Raw genomic sequence first — 20668 nt, 5'->3', positions numbered from 1 at the left:
TGCTTTCCAGTAACATTTCCAACAGTCAAAAATGAGCATCTCACTCTTCTTTTTGTGAAGTCATGAGCAGGGTATAGGAAACAATTTTAAGCAAAATTCATGATTTTTGGGAGGAGATAAATGCTCACCACTGTGCCTACAAGTCTAAACATTCCAGTGATACTTACATAACCATGGCTGCAATCCTAACCACACTTTCCTGAGAGTAAGCCCCATTGAACAAAATAGGACTTACTTCTGAGTAGACTGAGAGTACTTCTGAGTGGTTAGGATTGTGCCCCATGATACTTACAGATAGACATAGAACTATTATAGGTCTTTTGGTAAAGGTCAAGTGTTTACATGAAGTATGTATGTTAGCAAGCTGAGATAGACGTAATTGTGGCTTGGCCTGGCAGTGTATAAGGACAGGTTACACAGTTAAACCTATAAGGACAGGTTACACTGCACAGCTGTAAAGAAACATGCACGGGGTGGGTTGATTTAAAGATCAGCAATGGATAAGAGAAAGGTGCTGAGCTATTAATTTCATCGGCACTTCTGCCTTGAAGTTGCCTCCCGCCAGCTGTGTTCACCCTGACCCAGCTTGCTTGCACTTGAATCCTGGCCAGGAAGAAGCATTGCTGGGTTGAAGTGGAAGGCAGGAGGTTAAAGTGGGTAGTCTGTTAAAGTGGAAGGATGCAGCACTTCTCTACCACCCACTTTGCACAATAACTATGTGGTATGACTCACATTTTCAAGACACTACCATCATAGAGTTGCAAGCGACCTATAAGGTAATCTAGTCCAACACCCTAACTGTATCAAGAAATTCTCCTAGAGCATCCTCCATCTAGTCAATGCCTTAATATTGATATTTATATAAAGGTGATGTTCAAAGTGATATACAGACATTAGCTTAGCAACGTTCCCTCTTACAACACCCCTGTAAGGCTGGCCAGTATTATCATCATATTTCAGCTGGAAGGCTGAGGCTGAAACATACTGGCTGGCCCTAGGTCTCCAGCCGCTCACCTGCACAAGTCAAAATTTCACAGCTCACATGCTTCACCATTACACTACAATCACTCTCACGAATATATCCTCACCTCAATTTTCTGCACTCAAGAGTTGCATGAGTGAACACTCAGACGTATATAGACCTTCTTACAAAAAGAAGGGGAGTAGAGATTTATTGCTCAGCAGTATTCAAGACAACTTGACCCAGACCTATGTTTTAAAGAGCGACATTTTACAAAGGCAATTTTCCTTCTGAGAATGACAACATACTACCTATATTTGCACATTCCAAGTTATCACACAAAATTATTTTTCTCTTAGAAATAATAATGCTGCACATTCTTTCCTGGTATGCGATGCAAAATATAGTTCTAAAAACAAAACAAACAGCATTTAACTACAAATGCATTTTGTCTACATCCTGAATTTATATCAAAGGTGAATTTCTGTCCCCCAGTGTGACTGCTAAAATGATTTTTCCTAGTTTTCTTTACAGAGCCAGATACTTAGAAAACCTGTAATATTTTTAAAATCAGGTCTCAGATATGGTGGTTTCCTTATGTAAGCGAAAACGTTCTTTTGTCAGCAATTTTCCTGCAATCTTAGCCAAGGGGAAGAGGAACCAGTTCTTAATACACTTGCATTTTGAAAGAAGGGGTGCAGTTTTATGAGGGAATGGTTTGCAAACCTCTAATTTAATTCCATTAACGTTTGTTGAGAGAGTATGAACATACATCCATGCAGACATAGTAAACTTTACTTGGTTGGAAAGTATGAGTTATGCATGCCTTCAAGGGTTATAATGCTCGTATAACTCAATACACCATGACATCTAGGTCATACAATACTTATCCCATGGATACAATGTAGTCACACTGAGCGACAGACTCTCTCTAAAGCTAAGACTGTCTTCTGTGTGTCCGATCACACTCTTTCCCGAACTTTTGATCACTGAGATGGAGGGAGTTTTTCTAAAATTAAAACTTAAAGCATCCTTAAGGCGAAATGAAATATTACTTTCAACCCAACTTTAATAGACAGGATTAAAGAGGAAGTTGACAGAAAGTGCTCCTTTGAAGTTCCCAAACAACTGGGGGGGAATCTAATTCAGTGTGAAGAATGACACAAGATAAGGAGTCATACTGTCCTGTTCCACTGTGACTTATGCCAAAAATCGCATCCTAGCAGCTATTTGACCCCAAAGTACCTCTTTCCACAGATAGCTCCTTTGGGTGGCTATTTTTGGTACAAAAACCAAAGAGGAGCCTCCTGGCAGAGGAGGAAATATTAAAACCCTTTTACTCCTGTGCTTACAACAGTTTTGAGGCTTGAAAGAACTATTTTTGGTCCACTTCCTGCTTCAAGCCAGTCTGTTAAAAGTTTTAAAGTTACACAGTGGTTCACAAACTTCACCCTGGAAGTAGTGAACCACTTAAGTCTTTGTGAGGGTGGGGGGATGGCAGTGATGCTGCTGGGACAGAAGAGGGGTTTTACTTACCTAAGCAAGTACTGGTCGCCTGGAGTGTGCAGAGCCCTGCAGTCACCTCTTCAGGGTTACTCTGGTTTAAGAATGACTAAACACAGCGATTGGAACCCACTTCCATTTTTTTATTGCAAAACTAGAAGTGGGTTCCAATAGCTACTTTTAGTCATTCTGAGGCTTGGGAACGCTGCAGAGGCATCCACATGGCTTCTCAACACCCCCCTACACCCGGATGCTGGTGCTGGCTTAAGTAAGAAAACCCCTCTTCCGTCCCTGGCAGCAGCACAATCCTAATCCTTAAGGGCAGTGATTCTCAAACGTTTAGCACTGGGACCCACTTTTTAGAATGAGAATCTGTCAGTACCCACCAGAAGTGATGTCATGACCAGAAGTGACATCATCAAGCAGGAAGAATTTTGACAATCCTAGGATGTAATCCTATCCACACTTACTCAGGAGTAAGTCCCATTCACTATCATTGTTCAAAGCATATACATAGTAGCCTATTAACAGTACAGATCTGTAACATTTCTCCAAATGCCGTCACATACCATGGTACATTAAGTCTAACATATCAAAAATAAAATATTGAAATGAATGGGGACCCACCTGAAATTGGCTCATGACCCAACTAGTGGGCCCCAACCCACAGTTTTAGGAACACTGCTTAAGGGGATCCTAAACCAGTGACGAGTGCTTCCCTGGCTGGTGGGTCGCAAACCATCAGTTTGGGAACCACTGAAGTAACATATAACTTTGCCCTTAATGAGAACTGTCTTTATGAGCTTATTGTTGGATAAATTGTGTGACTGAGGGTGCAATCCTAACCCCTTATGTCAGTGCTTTCCAGCACTGGCATAGCGGTGCCAATGGGACACGTGCTGCATCCTTCAGTTGGGTGTCACTCACGGAGGCCTCCTCAAAGTAAGGGAATGTTTGTTCCCTTACCTCAGAGCTGCATTGCCCTTATGTCAGTGCTGGAAAGCACTGACATAAGGGGTTAGGATTGTGCCCTTATTTGAGTATTGGAGGGGTGGCACAGAAGTTGACAAAGTAAGTAATTCCATTTTCCTAAAGTTGGCATAATATTTGTAAGCCCCATTCTGCCAAAAAAGCAACACGGCAACAGCTGTAGCATGAAACACAGAGTCTGTCATTTCAGTAATCTGAGTGGTCCTCGGGTCTTTGCCAAGTCTAATGGACTGACATTGATTTGAGGCTAGGAACCAAAATTGACCTGCTACCCATGCAGCAATTTTGAATTGGGAAAACACCACATAAACCTAACCTAACAGATTTATCCCATGCCTTTTGGAGCCTTTCCAAGACACAGACAAATCATGCGTCAACTTTCTAGGAAAATGTAGACACCACTCAAAATAATGTACTCAGTAAAAGGATGGTTTCAGAACCAGTTAAAACTAGTACAAATGCATAGCAGTACAGCGTATATACTTCCGGCACTAATATACAAATAGCATTTTATAAAACAGGAGCAATCCTGGCTTGAGCATCATCAGCCCATCTGCTGCATTTTCTCTTACGCACACACACTTAGGATAACCTTGCAAATGAATGCTCTTCCTACAGTTCACTGTTAATTTGCCACCTTTCAGTACCGCTTCCCAAATTTAAGGATGGACCAATGGCATGCACACATGCCAGCATTAATTTCCTTGGTAACGATCCAGTTAAGTGTATTGGTAATGTGGGAAAAGTGAGACTTAAATTGTCCAAAGGAGTGAAATTAACAAAGCCCTCTGTTTATATATTACATCTGTTCTGGAATTACAAGACACTTTAATAGAGTGTAACGCCTGAATTAATAAACCCAGATATCATATTTGATACACAGTCCCTTTTATTTATTTAATTTATTTATTTTTCACATTTTTATACTGCCCTTCCTCCAAAGAGCTCAGAGCAGTGTACACAACTTCTCCCCTCCTTTTGTCCTCACAACAACCCTGTAAGGTAGGCGAGGCTGAGAGAAAGTGACTCACCCAGGAAGCTTCATGGCTGAGGGGGGATTTGAACCTGGATCTTCCAGGTCTAACTCCACCTCCCAAACCACTACACCACCCTGGCTCTCTTTATAACTGTGGTATGAAAACAGAGCACTCAATTACTGAACATTTTCATCCCAAGTACAGTCCATCCAGAACTGCTTAATAGAACCAAACAATGAGACTGGCAAGTATCCAGTGTGCCACATCAGAGAGATGCAAGCACTAATGGTTCTGAATGACCATTAGTCATACCCCTGCTAACTGGTTAAGAGGCACTTTTTCAAGTGGGTGCTCCTCTTTTATTTAGCAGGGGGAGAGTAACTGGCCCACCTCCCCCCAGCAGTGTCTTTTCTAGTGGCTGTCTGCTGGTGTTGCATCTTTTTAGATTGTGAGCCCTTTTGGGACAGGGAGCCATTAGATATTTGATTTTCTCTGTAAACTGCTTTGTGAACTTTTTGTTGAAAAGCGGTATATTAATACTGTTGTTGTTGTTGACCATCAAATCCACAATGAATGATGTAGCTTTGCCATTAGGCTATCAAAGGGAATCAGTGTACAGGTTATAATCTAGGTACACTTACTTTCAGGACATAAATAATGATGATGCAACATCAGGAACAGAGGTACTCCTCAATCAGCAGCAATTGGATCCACTCGCTTCTACGCCATACAAGATCGAAATTAAATGTAGAGACTAGAATCTGTTTTTCAAAACAATGAATGAAAAGGTCTAACATTCTCTGTATTGCATGGCAGTTGGACAGTGTAGGAGTGAGGGGCCCTACACAGAATCTCTCAAGTCAAAATAGCTGGTGCAGACTTGAGAAGCCTCATTGTGGGGCTCGGGGCTAAAGTCCCCTTTCCCTGAGGAGACTCCCAGCAGCTTCCCAGCACCACCGGATACAGAAGCAGCCGCTCCAGCAGGCTCCGGGAAGCTTAGGACTGGGCTGTCATTCCCCCATCCACATTCAATTTAGCAGAAATCTTGAGTATGCAGAGCTGATGGGTAGAGCCTGTGGAGGAGCTTCCTTAAAGGGAGGCCTGTTATGGTATTTCTGGACAGAGGCAAGTCTCCTTTCTCTACTTCTGTTGGCTCCATATGGGCTTCTGCTACCAAGGAGGATATAATCTCTTCACACAAACACATGCACACAGTTATGTATACACATATACACAGCAGGGTTCAACAAATTCAAGTCACCAGGGCGAATCAAAATAAGTTTCCGGTGCCAAGGGGATGGCCGCAAGGCCATCGCTGTGAGGCACAACAGCTGCTGGAGCAATTGATGTAACTTCTTTATTTACTTTTGGATCAAAGCCTTTGGCTCTCTTTACCATGACACTGACATTTATCAAATTTTCCTACCACTGCAGGGGTTGGGAAAATGCTATTTAATCCTTATTTATATGTAAAATCTAATTTATACCATAGTGGTACATGAGATTTTGCTGATGGTTGCATGTGACTTTTTTTTTTGTTGTTGTTGTGGCCAGCATTAAAGCATAAAACCCTGAAAGCTGAAAAATTTGTCTGTCTCCTAAAATTTTGGTCTGGCTCCTAAATTCGAAGCAAATCTGTCAGGCCCTGATTTAGCAACACCCATACATAGACATAGCTCCGAGCCGAACGCTGGTCCTCAGTTACGCCAAACAATTACACAGATGGTACAGTGTGTAGGTTCCAACTGTCCCACAGATGTTGGGATCACTTCCTTTGCTTTTATGGAGGCAGAATGCCTCATCTGTTACAATAAAGACATTTATCCTTCACTGAGGCCTTTCAGTATTTAAGCATTCTGGTAATCCCATCTGCTGTGATTTATCACATTATGAACTCACCAGTAGGCAAGAAAAAGCCACTACTTGCCAAAAGTTCATTCACATCATTACAAGGATTCAACAAGTGGTATGTTACCAATGATATATACTGTTCAGGTTGCATATTCTGAACAATTACATTGTCAACTACTTAGGTCCTGGTTTTAATCTCCTTTTGGAAAACTTTCTGATTCAGTGGTTTAGCATTATATTTTCACAGACTTTATTTTAGTACAGACAGGTGAATTTGCAGGACCAGGAATTGAATCTGGCTTAGTGACCTTAGCTTTGCTTTGCAATGGGATTTCCAAATTGCTTGAAAAGCAGCTGACAAGATTCTCTCACTAAACATGCTGACCAGCCCAACCCTAACCCTTAAGACCCTTAGGAAACATCTTAGCTTCAGAGATTTGCACCATTGCAGCTACAATGGTATCTTATGCATGTCAATTTTCACTTGCAAACTCAGAAAAGCATTCCAATTGGCATCCCCACAATTCTGGAACTTCTTTCCAAAAATCTTCATGCAAATTCTCCATTTCAGTCACAACAACACCTGACACTTTAACAATTGGTCCAGGGAAGAGACAACTTTCCACAACAGACTGGAGTTGGTGGTGTTCAGGATTCTACAGGCATTCCTTCTGATTTTCAAGAACCATATGGTCCATATGACAAAAGAGCATACTACCACCATCTTTTACATCAGCCATTTTCAACCACTGTGCCGTGGCACACTGGTGTGCCGCGAGTGGTCCACAGGTATGCCACAGGAATTTGGGGGAAGATTATTTATTAGTGGGGCCAATGGGGAAGTGAGCCCCTCACTGGCAGCATGGTGTGCCTTGTCAAGTGTCAAAAACCTGATGGTGTGCCTTGATAATTTTAGTGTCTTGTCAGTGTGCCATGAGATGAAAAAGGTTGAAAATCGATGTTTCACATCAACAAGCAAGCACCCCCCATAATCTGTTATCCAGCAGCAGGTATTTGGCACTGTTGCTTTCAGAATGAGAGTCAGCTTCTTGCAAGACAAGCAGAACACGCTAGCAGTCCATCCCAGTTGATTTGGGGCCACAGCCCATAGCTCGTTAGCAGGAGTGCACAAATAACCACTCAAAGATCACCTGTTACAGGTAAGCAACCCATTTTTCTTCCAGCTACACAGGAGCTGCTCTTGGATTTAAAAAATGGGACAATATCTAAAGAGCACTTAAAGATAATTTAAATGTGTGGGCAGTGCCGGAGGAACCCAGGTACCTGGCCAAGCATTTTAATATGCTTACAGGTAATAGATAAATTTGAAACAGAGGCACCTAATGAACAAAAATTGCCTTAAAAACCAGTCAATCTTCATTTAAATCTAATAGATTTGATCCACTGTGTGGGTTTGTGCAAAATGGTTCTTTGAAATCTCATTTTAGTGCTTGGATTGATAGCCTTTCCTAATCTAAGAACGGTACTTAATTTGCTCAAACGAGATGCTGGAATTCCTCCAACAAGGTTGTCCTTTGCCCTCTTTTCCTTCAGTTGTAAACATGTGTCCTTGATTAGGCTTAGAGATTTTGCTTCGCTTGTGTCAGAACACAACAAAACTGTGGCTGCATCCTTTGTTTTCAAAGCACAAGCAGCGACGCCATAGCCATTTGGCATAATTGGGGCATGTATTTGTTCCCATGAGGTTCCTTTGTTTGTTTGCATGTACAAATGGAACTGCCTTAGGCCATTTCTGGCTACAAGGTCATACATACCAGTGTACATGTCACTTCACTTAAATCTAACGGGGGGCTAACAGGACTTCCTCTGCACATGGTCTGGTGGGTTTAAAATACTAGTACATTCTTGTAATCACCACTAGGATCATGTCCTCAATTCAGACACAAACAATGAGAGCAGCAAATGGATTGTACAATCCAATGTATGTGTATTCAGAAAAAAGTTCCACCTTGTACAGTAAACAGGGCTTACTCACAAATAAGTGTGCTTAGGATTCCAGTCTTAGAGCCCAATCCTGAGTTTTAAATGTGACCAATATACCACTGTAGGCAGAGCTCTCAAAGTGCTATTCACAAATACCATGGAACAGTTCAGATCTGACAATACAGAATGTTTTCTATACTGCACTTCCATTCTGTGCCCTCCAATATGCTATCATATAATGTTCCTCCCAGAAGTACAGGTTGAACCTCATTATTCGTGTGGGTTCTGTTCCAAGCACTCACATGGATGACAAAAATGCACTATAGCAAATCAATTTGAAAAACAAAGTTTCTTTGCTCCAGTGATTTAATAAGAGTCATTAAGAAGACAATCCATCAATCAGTCGTCCTCCAAGCGCTTCACTCAGTCCCTCCCTTCACCAATGCAAAGTGATCACCTTTCTTTCATATGCTCAGGGGGAAGGGAGGGGTCACCTGGAGAGAGAAGGATTGATGGATTGTCAGCCAGTTGCCCCCCCCCCCCACTCTCTCATTAAGGAGGCTATTGTTAAAGGACTGTTCAGTTTTTTAAACTGATTTTAAAGGGATGCATTTTTCCCCTTCTCCAGGGAGCAGTACATTCCTTCTCATTTGCAGTGGCCATTCGTGTTGAGCCAAATCTGTGTATAAAAAATCCGTGTATAAATAGGCTGGACCTGTAATCCCTTGCACAGGACTATGCTAATAGTCACATTCATTTTATTAAAAACTCCCTGTGGGATGTTTAAGAGCAAATTCACAGTGAGCACGTTTGGTCTCCAACAACTGTTCATCACTCATAGAACAGTTGCACAGAATCACCATCCAAATTCAGCAGGATGGACCATATTCAGTAATCAAATACATAGTGATAACTAGTCACTCAGATTAATTCCCAAATTAGACTACAGTTATCACTCAGAGTCCTGCACTTGTCCAATTGGTGTGATTATCAGTAGGTCACTCAGTCAACACAGTAACTATGTGAAAGATAAGTCTATCTGTCAGGACCGGGCTGGAGGCAGCCATATCATACCAAGTATCTATAGACCTAGCCAATCCAAGGGTTTCATACTGGCTGCCAGATTCAAGGACCACCATTGTTGTATACCCTTATTCCTTAATGTGCATAAAATAGAGCTCCAAATCAGAATCTTCACTCAAATTCCAGCACAGTAACTTAATAGGCAAATTCCCAGCCTCAGGCCATGAGATTCTTGGTTCCAACACTGGAATCTCTGACATTGTACAATTCATATTACTCCTTAAATGGAGCATGCAAACCTAACTCAAGCTGCTGTTCCAGCCTGTGATGGTTCGATCTGGTCTTTTGTATGTTCATGACTGAACAAGCCTGTCCTGATGCATGCAGTGTGTTGAGGTTACTAAGCAGTTCCAGGCAGGGAACAAAGATAAAGGCCTAGGGTTGATCATAGGGAGTTCTCCTCTTTCGGGCCCTGGGAGACCAATGCTGAGGTGCAAGCTTGTAACGGAGTTAAGTAACATGAATGTTGCACCAGCAGTAATAAAATCCAGATGGAAACCTTTTATCATGGGCTGTTAAGAGGCCTCCCTGACCTCACCTCTTCCTGAAACTGAAAGCTTGCTTCTGTGAACATTCAGGACTCCTCTTCACAAGAGCCATTGCTCCTTAGGGACTCGTGCATGGTATCTCTAAGAAGTGAGCTTAACCCACACATTTTACCTTTGCTGTTGAGGGGAAGAGTATGGGAGAGAGAAGTTAGTTCTCAATGCTATGGTAGCCTACAACTTGGTGTGTGGAGAGTGTCTGGACCTTCTTCGCCATTTCATCTTGTTCACCTCTTCACTCATTCCACTCTGAAAGTTCACTGGCTCTCGGTATCCTTTTCAGTTTGGTGTTTTCATGTGATCTGCTATATTACAGCCCAATCTTATCCACACTTACCTGGAAGTAAGCCGCATTGACTATAAAGGGACTTACTTCAGAGTAGACATGCATAGGATTGGGCTGTAAGTCCCCATGCCCAAACAGCCACATTTTCCACTGTTACAAAGGCAAAGCAGAATAAACTGCTGATCCTGTTAAAAGACCCATTTAAACCACACATTTTGCACCAGCAAGGCTCCATATTAGAAACAACCATGGTCGATGCTGCAAGACCCAAGCAATCTCTATAAGGTATCAGCTTAACTCCTTGCTCAACACCTTGTCTGCTCTTAATACACAAAAGATGTTTAATTTAGCCGAGTCATGAAAATCATAACTAGGGGATTCTGACTGTATTGTGTGAATAAAACCGTCAGCCGTGACATTCCCTTGTTTGTGAAAAGATAACTAAACAACAAAGGAACTACTTGGAATGTTTGAGAGCACATTCTAATAATAGGAAACTCTGGAGCAAAATGCGTCAGCAGCCGGGGTCTTGAAAAGAGAGCACCATCTTCTGATTCCATCTACTGCAGCTCAAACAGGTTTGCAAATGTTGCATTCTACCAATCTTAAGGCTGCTTTCGTTCTTGATATCCCCTAAAACTGCATTTTGTTTGACGCCACAACTGCAATAGCAACAGCAGGTTGACAGAGTCGAGACTGTGTTGTCTAGCAAACTGTGTTCAAAAATAGCATTTGCCTCTGCAGAACCAAGATACTCTTTGTTTTTTAAAAACACTTTCTACTTTCTCTCCTAAACTAACACCATTATACATCAGCAAGCTTAATTCCTTACCTCCTGCAGTTCACTATTTTTACTGTAGGAATAAATAATGCTCCAACCTTCTAAATATTTTAGGGCCATTGCAAATGTACTGTTGAGATTCTCAAACTGGGATGTTATGACTCCCCAGCCTGAGAAGCCCTGCCTCTGGCCCCTTAAAGGGAAGGGGGAAGGCAGTGATGCAATCCCCAGGATCATGTCACTGCCAGAGCTGATCTGGTAAGGGTTAACTCACCAGTTCCCAAGCTGGCCTCTGGGGGATGCAGGGAGCCCTGCAGAGCCCTCCGCAGGGCTCCCCAAGTCTCTGTATCTGTAAAAAAAACTATTTTAACCACTATTGGAAACTACTGTAAAAAAGCTATTGGCAACACAAAACAGGAAGTGGTTTCTGATCATTTTTTTTTATGGTTACAGAGGCTTGGGGAGCATTCCCCAGAGACCAGCATGGGGATTGGTGAGTTTAAAAAAAGACCCTGATCAGCCCCAGCAGCAGCGCAATCCTGGGGGTCACGTCGCTGCCTTTGCCCCTCTCCCTCCACAACTTACCCTGGTTCCCTAACTCCTTGGGATTTGGGGAAACTTCCTTGGGAGTCTGGGAACTGCTGTGGTACTGAGTTTCTTACAGGAAGTGCAGATGCAATTACCATTCAGGAGACAGTGTAAGCTAAGCAACTGATTGGCCACTGTGAGCATCAGGATGCTGAACTAACTGAATGTCCTTGGTCCAGCAAAGAAGGGCTCTTCTGATGTTTCACTTTCTTATTCTATATTGCCAGTTGACATCCAGGCTTCTTTTTGTTTTTCATTGCTAACTCTGTGCTTGTCCAATTTTATTTCGTTGTTTAACTTCTTTAACTTTTGCAAATGGGCACAAAATGTGTAAAGATGTGATAAAAATGTTTTCAAGCATCAACGTTGAGAGCCGGGATGTTGTAGTAGTTTGGGCGCTGGACTTAGTCCTGGAAGATTCAGGTTCAAATTCCCACCCAGCCATGAAGCATCCTGGGTGACCTTGGGCCAGTCACTTTCTCTCAGCCTCACCTACATCATAGGGTTGTTTAGAGGACAAAAGGAGGGAAAGAACTGTGTGCACTCCCTTGAGCTCCTTGGAGGAAGGGTGGTATAAAAATGTGAAAAACAAACAAACACTGTCCAGTTTGACTAGAAAATGCTGTCTCTCTCAGCCAGCCTACCTAAGACCATTTCACTTGGAGATACCAGGGGATGGACAGCCTGAAAAGCATTTCCTCCACGATGGGCAGGAGGACTGATTTAGACTGATTTAGAGCTGCCGTTAAGCCCGAAGATAGCAGTCAAAGGACGTCACTTTGAGATCACCGGAAGCTTCCGTGAGTGGCGAGACCTCAAGCAGTGACTTACAAGCTGAACTGAGCTATTCCAGTTGCTCTTTCATGAGAGAGAAGAAGCTGTCTTTGCTGCCCTTTGGTGAGAGAGTCACCACACCATGGGAGGGAACAGTGGCCAGAATTGATATCAGACTGTGAAAGCTGTATTTGGAATGACCAAGAAATGTGGTATATAAAAACCGGTTATTATTATTATTATTACTGATCAATGTATGATCCCTCCCCAGCTCATAATCCACCATCAGCCCATTTCCTTCAAAGAATACCAAAGAAAATGTGGAGGCAAACACATGCCTTTAAAAATTGAACACACTGAAGCCACCCTGAACTAGGATGTAAGGCCACACCAGTAGTATTGTGTCCAGTTCTGGTCACCACATCTCAAAAAGGATATAGTGGAAATGGAAAAGGTGCAAAAGAGAGTGACTAAGATGATTACTGGGCTGGGGCACCTTCCTTACGAGGAAAGGCTACGGCGTTTGGGCCTCTTCAGCCTAGAAAAGAGGCGCCCGAGGGGGGACATGATTAAGACATACAAAATTATGCATGGGAAGGATAAAGTGGATAGAGAGATGCTCTTTACACTCTCACATTACACCAGAACCAGGGGACATCCACTAAAATTGAGTGTTGGGAGGGTTATGACAGACAAAAGAAAATATTTCTTTACTTAGCATGTGATTGGTCTTTGGAACTCCTTGCCACAGGATGTGGTGATGGCATCTGACCTGGAAACCTTTAAAAGGGGATTGGACAAGTTTCTGGAGGAAAAATCCATTATGGGGTACAAGCCATGATGTGTATGTGCAACCTCCTGATTTGAGAAATGGGCTATGTCAGAATGCCAGATGCAAGGGAGGGCACCAGGATGAGGTCTCTTGTTATCTGGTGTGCTCCCTGGGGCATTTGGTGGGCCGCTGTGAGATACAGGAAGCTGGACTAGATGGGCCTATGGCCTGATCCAGTGGGGTGCTTCTTATGTTCATTAATACTAGTCCAAGTAGTAGGGTAGCTACTATGGGGGTGGGGGTAGCACAATAAGTACTGCAGGCACCGCTACACACCGTGTAAGCAGCTCTCCCACTCACTGTTGGAGCACTGTGGAACCTGCAGTATGACCACACTGCCTCCTATAGCTACATTACTAAGTTCAGGTACCTTCCTAGTTTGCTAATTAATCTTCTGCTTGCTCTTAAGGTACTATTTGCCTCTGGGAGGAATACTCTCCATAATGGAGTGGATGAATAAAATTCAGTCTGTGGCAAAATTAGAGAACTCAGAACACAATCCTAACTCTGACTTCGGTCGGCCCAAGTCTCTTGGGCTGGCTTGGGAGGGTTGCAAACCCTAAAGCGGTAAAGCACGTTTGCGCCTCCTAGGGAGGAAGCCAGGCTGGCGCTCCCAGAAGTGCTGGCCTGTGAAGGCCGACGGAGGCCCCCGCACCAGCTTCCTCCCAGCTCCTTGCGTCGGCTCATTCCTGGGTGGGGGGAAGGAGGGCGGTGGGTGACCCCGGGGGCAGGTGCGTGGGGAGCCAGAGGCGGGGCTGGAATCAGGTAGTTATGACCCATTGGGGCCAGCAGCTCTTACCCAGGGGTAAGGGGAAAAGTTTCCCCTTGCTTCTGCCTAAGCTGCTTCTGGTCACAATCCTGCACGGGATACAGCGCAAGCCTCCTGTTCCAGTGCAGGTTTGGATTGCGCCCTTAGCCACATATATTAACCCATTTCTGCCCAGCCCACAGGTGTACACATTTGATACTTGTTGCATATATGCAACGTTGAACAGAAATGGCTTAATGTAAAATTATTTCTGGTCTGAGATTCAACTTTGGACATTTTATAATTTAAGCAGACTAGCAGTTGTATCTCTGTGGAGGGTTCCACAGAGAATCCAGTTTTGTAAACTAAAATTTATCTATGTTCTGCTTTGGTTTTTAATTCAAAAAATTTTCACTATGAATTCTTCTATGTATGCGTATATAAAAGCGGTTTATAAAATTTTTTAAATAAAAATATAAATACTTTTATAAACATCAAAATCAATAGAATTTTAAAAATACATGCCCAAAACTCAAACCACTTTCCAAGGACTTTCCTGTTGTTGAGGACTGTAACCTGGACACATACATACATACACAAAAGCATTCATGAGGTTAGTTTAACATATCAATACCTATTGGAAAAGTCAGCTCAAGCTGACTTCTGCATTAAAGTGGTTGATTAAAGCAGCCCAGAGAATCTATAGTGTCTGGACACCAACTGGAAAAGGAGCAAAAGAAAGTGAGCAAAACAATTAGTGGACCGGGGTACCTCCCTTACAAGGAAAGGCTACAGTGTCTGGGGCTCTTCTGTCTAGAACAGGGGTGCCCAAACCCCAGCCCTGGGGCCACTTGCGACCTTCGAAGCCTCTCAATGCGGCCCAGGGAGCCCCTAGTCTCCAATGAGCCTCTGGCCCTGCAGATATTTGTTGGAGCCCACACTGGCCTGAAGCAACTGCTCTCAGCATGAGGGCGACTGTTTGACCTCCCACGTGAGCTGTGGGATGAGGGCTCCCTCCACTGCTTGTTGTTTCACGTTTGTGATGCAGCAGAGGCAGCAAAGGAAAGGCCAGCCTTGCTTTGCAAAAGCCTTTTATAGGCCTTAAGCTATTGCAAGACCTTCATTCATTCATATAAGTTCATCTTTAATATATTCATTTATGTAAACTTATGTACATTTATTTATTCAAATTTTAAATGTAAATCGATTCTTTTGTTCTCCGGCCCCCGACACAGTGTCAGAGAGACGATGTGGCCCTCCTGCCAAAAACTTTGGACACCCCTGTCTAGAATGATAGCACTTGAGAGGGGACATGATTGACACATATAGAATTATGTATGGGATGGATAGAGTGGATAGAGGAAATCATTTTCCGTCTCGCACAGTACTAGGACCAGGGGACATCCACTAAAACTGAAGGAGAGTTAGAACAGACAAGAGGAAATACTTACTTAGCTACAGTGTGATTAATCTGTGGAACTCCTTGCCACAGGACATTGTGATGGCAACTGGCCTAGATACCTTTCAACAGATTTATGGAGGAAAAATCCATAACAGGTTACAAGTCACAATGACTATATGCAGCCTCCAGGTTTTAGAGGTAGCCTATCTCTGAATACCAGATGAAAAGGAGCGCCAATAGGATACAGGTATCTTGTTGTCATATGTGCTCCCAGAGGCATCAGGTGGGCCACTGCGAGATACAGGGACTAGAAGGGCCCTTGGCCTGATCCAGCAGAGCTTATGTTTTTATAAACAACTAGGAAGTGGCATTGTAAGAGCAGATAAATTCCTTTTGGAAAATTATACTGTTTCAGCTCTTAAAGTCTTGAATTTTCTATTTAAAAAAATTCCCCATTATACAGTTCATTATACAGCTACATTATACAGTTCATTTTAAAAACAAAAAGCCTTCCCCCTTTAAATACAGGACTTCATACAGATGCTTCATAAACAGCACAGTTACTACATCCAGCACTGAAATGAGACATCTTTCAGGAAGAAATCCATCAATTCTTCAAGAATATACAACTACAGAATACGCAATAATGTAGACCAAGGAATGAAGAGTGTGCATCGAATTCAAACTGCAGGGTAGTCAGAACATAATGACCTCATTGGGAAGCCAGCCAAGTGCCATGTTTAAGCATATTCTGAGAATCAGAGCCTTATAAGCAGACAGGAAAGTAGCCATAAACTTTAACACGTGCAACAGCTAGCCTAGGCTTCTGTTTTCTAATCTCTGCACTATCACTGTATTGTCACATATGTTTTAGGATACTGCAGCTACAATCCTAACTTGCGCTGGAGCAGGCAAGCCAGCAGGCCTGCGCAGCATCCAGCGCAAGTTTGGAACCAGAACTGGTCCAACTCGAGGCAAGGAAAAACTCTCCCCTTACCCCATGTCGCACTGCACTGGCACCCAATGGGTCTACTTGGATCTGTGCCAGCTTAGAAGGTGGCACAAATCCAAGTAGAACGGAGCATCCACGCTGCTTGAGAATGGGTAGCCGGCATAACCGCCGAATCCTGGCCTGGGCTCTCACTCCCCACCTGTCTGTCTGCCCCCAAAAATACCCCTTGCCCACCCTCCCCTTCCCCAAAATACCTCCTTCCCACCTTCTCCATGCCCCCCAAACCCTGCATTGACTGAGCTTGGCCGATGCAAACTTACCCCGTCAGGCCTGGATTCGGCGTGGGGAGGCCAGCGCAATCCCTTGTGCTGGCCTCCCTGACTCCTGAGTTGATACATATGTGCCTCATGGCACGTTTGCAACACCCCTGGGTCAGCACAAGTGACTTTCTGCTGTTATCCACACAATAGTCCTGTAAAATTATTCCCACTCTACAGGTGAACTCAGTCCACAATCAAGGTAGGATGCAAACCTAGTACTTTGGGGTATTAATCCGGCACTGTAACCATTAGATTACTCAGGTTAAAATGCTAAAAGTAAGTTCATACTGATAGCAAACAAGCTATTTTGAAATGAATGGATTTTATACCAAGCAGTTTTACAACTCATATACCGAAGCCTCCAGAGCAGCGCACAAGTCCAGGATTCACACATTTTGGTTTTGTGTAACTGCAAAGGCACGCATTCTGTCCAAAGAAGTACAGCAAACACATCTTTGCTAGTTTTATGAAATGCAAAGCGCTGGGAGGAAGAATCAGTGAGAAGGAAGGGTGATGATAACCTTTTCCTGCCTCTCCCTTACATCTTCACATCTCATCTCAGCTAGGTTAACGAAAAACAGGTCAAAACCCAGCTGGGAAAAAGAATTGCAGAAGAAAATATGGGAGTGCTGGACCCCTTCCCCCACCTATCAATTCTCCCTGCAAATTTAACTCCTTTGCATCAGTATTGCAAGCCCATATTCCCATCTTAATATGTAGTTCTACCCTAACAGGAACATGACCCTATACTGGTCATTCAAAGAAATATACAAATCAGGTCTTCTTCTTTGCATCTCTTCGTGTCAGTCCTATGTAATACAAAACACCCTTAGTTATCCAAATCTCTGCCGGACATCCCAAAAGATACAAGGATAAATAAGACTATGGGCACAAACCTAACTGGCTGTTAGATGCGTCTGAGCCTTCTCATGTGTCGGCTGGGCCAGTGCAGAGATGTGCGCCGGCCCACAGAGGCTGTATTCAACCTTCATGCCGACACAGAGAGGAAAGGCTGTGACAGCCGAGTTCAGGTGATGCAGGGGTCTGGGAAGGGCGGGGAGGAGGAGGGAGGAGACAGGTGTGCTGGGGAGGGAGGGGGGAGGGCATTCCAGGGGGCAGGTGTGCTGGGGAGGGAGGGGGAGGGCATTCCAGGGGGCAGGTGTGCTGGGGAATGGGAGGCAGGGCTGTGACCCAGCAGTTATGCTGGATCCCACCCCCATTCCCTGAGCAGCGCCAAGCAGCTCCAAGCTGCTCCATTCTTCTCAGGCTTGCCTCACCTCCTGAGGTGGCGCAGGTCCAAGATGACCCACTGGGGCTGTGTTGGTTTACCCGAGGGTAAGGGAAAGAGTTTCTGGTCCCAATCTTGCAGGCTTTCTAGCCTGCCTGTTCTAGCACAAGATACGATTGCGCTGTATACTGTACAAAATGAACTAAGAGTAACAGCATAACACATTCAGAGCGCACAATGTTTCAACAGAGCACAATCAGTGTGCTGTGTCACATACATGCTGTAGCACATTCATGGCTATTTGAGAGCCAGCTAGGCCAGCACAAAAGCCTGCACCGGCCTGCTGGCACCACATCCCATCCCTGCACCAACAGGCACAGGTAAGATTGTGCTGGGCAGCACAGGAACTGGGAGAGAGTGGTGGGAGGGCATACTGGAGGTGGGTAGGGGGTGTTTCTGGGGCAAGGGAAGTGCAGAATGGGGATCAGGCCCAGGAAGGGGGTTGGATCGGTGGCAGCATTGCACACCACATCCCAACCCCTTCTCCAGCCAGGCACCCCTATATGGGGCTTCCTGGATTTGCACCAGCTGCATAGCTAGCGCAGATTTGGGAAGCCTCATAGGGACAGCTGGGGCTTTACCTGGAGTAAGGAGAAATATATCCCCTTACCTGAAGGAGACCTCCTCCTGAGCTGCACTGGATGAAGCACAGGCCATGAGGCCCAGATACACCAACAAAGGTTAGGATTGAGCTGCAAGTCAGTATAACTTGTGAGAAATGCAAGGCTGGCAAGTTTTTGTGATATATTGAGTTTGAGGTTTAATAGATACCTGCAAAAAAGGGGGAAGGGAGCTAATAATGAGGAGATTTCCAGTTTTATCAATAAATTGAAACAGCCATTCATTGCTGTTATTGTACGTATGTTAAATGCTTTTGAGGTCAGACTGCTATTTATCTGAAATGAATAAGAACATATAGCTTTGGAACTATCTGTGCTTGCTTTGTTGAATAACAGCGACTCCATGAAGAGTCCTGTATAGCTTAAAAAACTTCCATATTGGTGAAGAAGAAAGAGAAGATGGCCCAATAATAAAGTAACACCTTATCTCCTTTTTACCTCCTCTCTTCTAGGAGCACTGAAGTGGCAATGACTAGACAATATAAGCCAGGAGCCATGACTTGGTAGCAGCTACTGTTTTGCAAAAGACCTCCCTAAAAAAGGAATGGCAGGTATGCAAGGAATCCAGATGCAGGAATCCAAAATCCTGGCACACATCTTTCTCCAAGATAGCTACGTAAATGCTTGCCTTGACTGAAGTATCTTAAGATGAACAGGGGTCGTCAACGGAAAACAGCCTTGGCCTTGCCCTGTGCAAGTTGGCATATCAAATCAGTTTTATTTTTAGCAACAATCTGATCAGAATGTCATTAGGAGAATCACTTTTGCCCGACTTCATCTCCATCTGCACAGGATGACTACACAAAAGGACAGCAGGCTCATTGCCTCATCTATATTTGCAGTTGAACTGGGTGACAGTAATTGGCCACTTCAAGGCTGGCAAGCATCCTTCTGACTATGCTACCACAACTGCAGTTACAACACAGCATTGCACCGGCTTCTGGCAAAATCTTCCTCCTATCGAGATGGTACATGCATCTCCTCCTGCATTATACGAACAGAACTAGTTGACTTTATTTTTCATCTTGCATTGTCCAAAAACTGACCACAAAAATAAATTGCTATTTATAATCTTCTCTATAGTGTTGGAGGATACCTTTGTCCCCCCCCCCACACACACACAGAGACCATTGCCAGACTTTAAAAGCTATTTAACCCATTTTTACCCGGCCCACAGGTGTACACATTTGGTCCCTGTTGCGTATATGCAGCACTGGGCAGATATGGCTTAACAGAAAAATATCATCCCCTTAGTTCCTGTGATCAAACTGAGTACTTTCCCTCTCATCCTGCTTAGATATTCAGTTAAACAATTCTTGTCTTTCATAGAAATTAACTGCATTAGCTTTCTACAGGGAACCATCCCTAAAATAACATAAAATGTAAGCACTGCATTCCTAAAAGGAGATGAAGTTTTTCATTATTTTTACCAGTTAGCTTCATAACAAAAGGAGAAAAAAGTAAATGAATCTTTTAAAAAAAAGGTGGAAGATGATGGAAGGTCAGTAAATGTCATAAATGGTAATGGTCATTTGCAACAGGTAAGAATAGCACCAAATTCACATTTGCCTTCACTGTGTTTTGTTTATATTTAGTAAATCTTCACAGCTTCATAGGAAGAGAGTTATAAAGGAACTGCCAGACCCAAAAATCTACTCCCACCCCCGCAAAAATGGAGCTGAACATTTACTAAAAAGATGGCCTTTCAGGAAATCAGTCACCTCAACAGTCTAAACATGATTGCCATAAATCAAAAGATCTGCACTGTATCTGGAGCATTTGATTTTTATTGCATGGTTTTGGTGAAATCCTGCAGTTATGATACCACATGCAGCAGCCATGCTTACTGTGCCACAGCCAGCCCACTAATACCATATATGATCTGAGCATCAATATTTTGCCCCTTAACTATCATAATCTCTATTCTTTACAGAGAAGCATCTGTCATGCACCAAAAATAGCAGATACTTTTCATTTTCCTGACAGAAGAACAGCATGTTTTATATTTATAACTCGAGACTGTACTTGCCACTTCGGGCTGCAACAGTGATAAAAATTCCAACAAGGCATAAGAAGCTATTACTCATCTATGCACTTCATCATGCAGTTAGCTATTGTTTACCTGCAGCTCATCCCCGACACACCCACCTCCCAAACACCGTGGAAGGGTTGAACATTATATACAAAGGCGAAAGACCCCTTCTTATCTCGGAAGCCTCTGGC

At 43.6% G+C, this 20668-nt stretch overlaps 1 protein-coding gene across 5 annotated transcripts in view; it reads right to left on the bottom strand.

Annotated features, from left to right (window-relative positions):
• Positions 1-20668, bottom strand: part of EVL (Enah/Vasp-like) — a 173922-nt gene that overhangs the window by 129774 nt on the left and 23480 nt on the right. The gene's annotated exons all lie outside the window — the stretch shown is intronic.

This window comes from Tiliqua scincoides, chromosome 1 (assembly GCF_035046505.1).
Source record: "Tiliqua scincoides isolate rTilSci1 chromosome 1, rTilSci1.hap2, whole genome shotgun sequence".
Classification (NCBI taxonomy): Eukaryota; Metazoa; Chordata; class Lepidosauria; order Squamata; family Scincidae; genus Tiliqua; species Tiliqua scincoides.
Note: the sequence above shows the minus strand (reverse complement) of the source record. Positions and strands in the feature narration are given on the sequence as shown.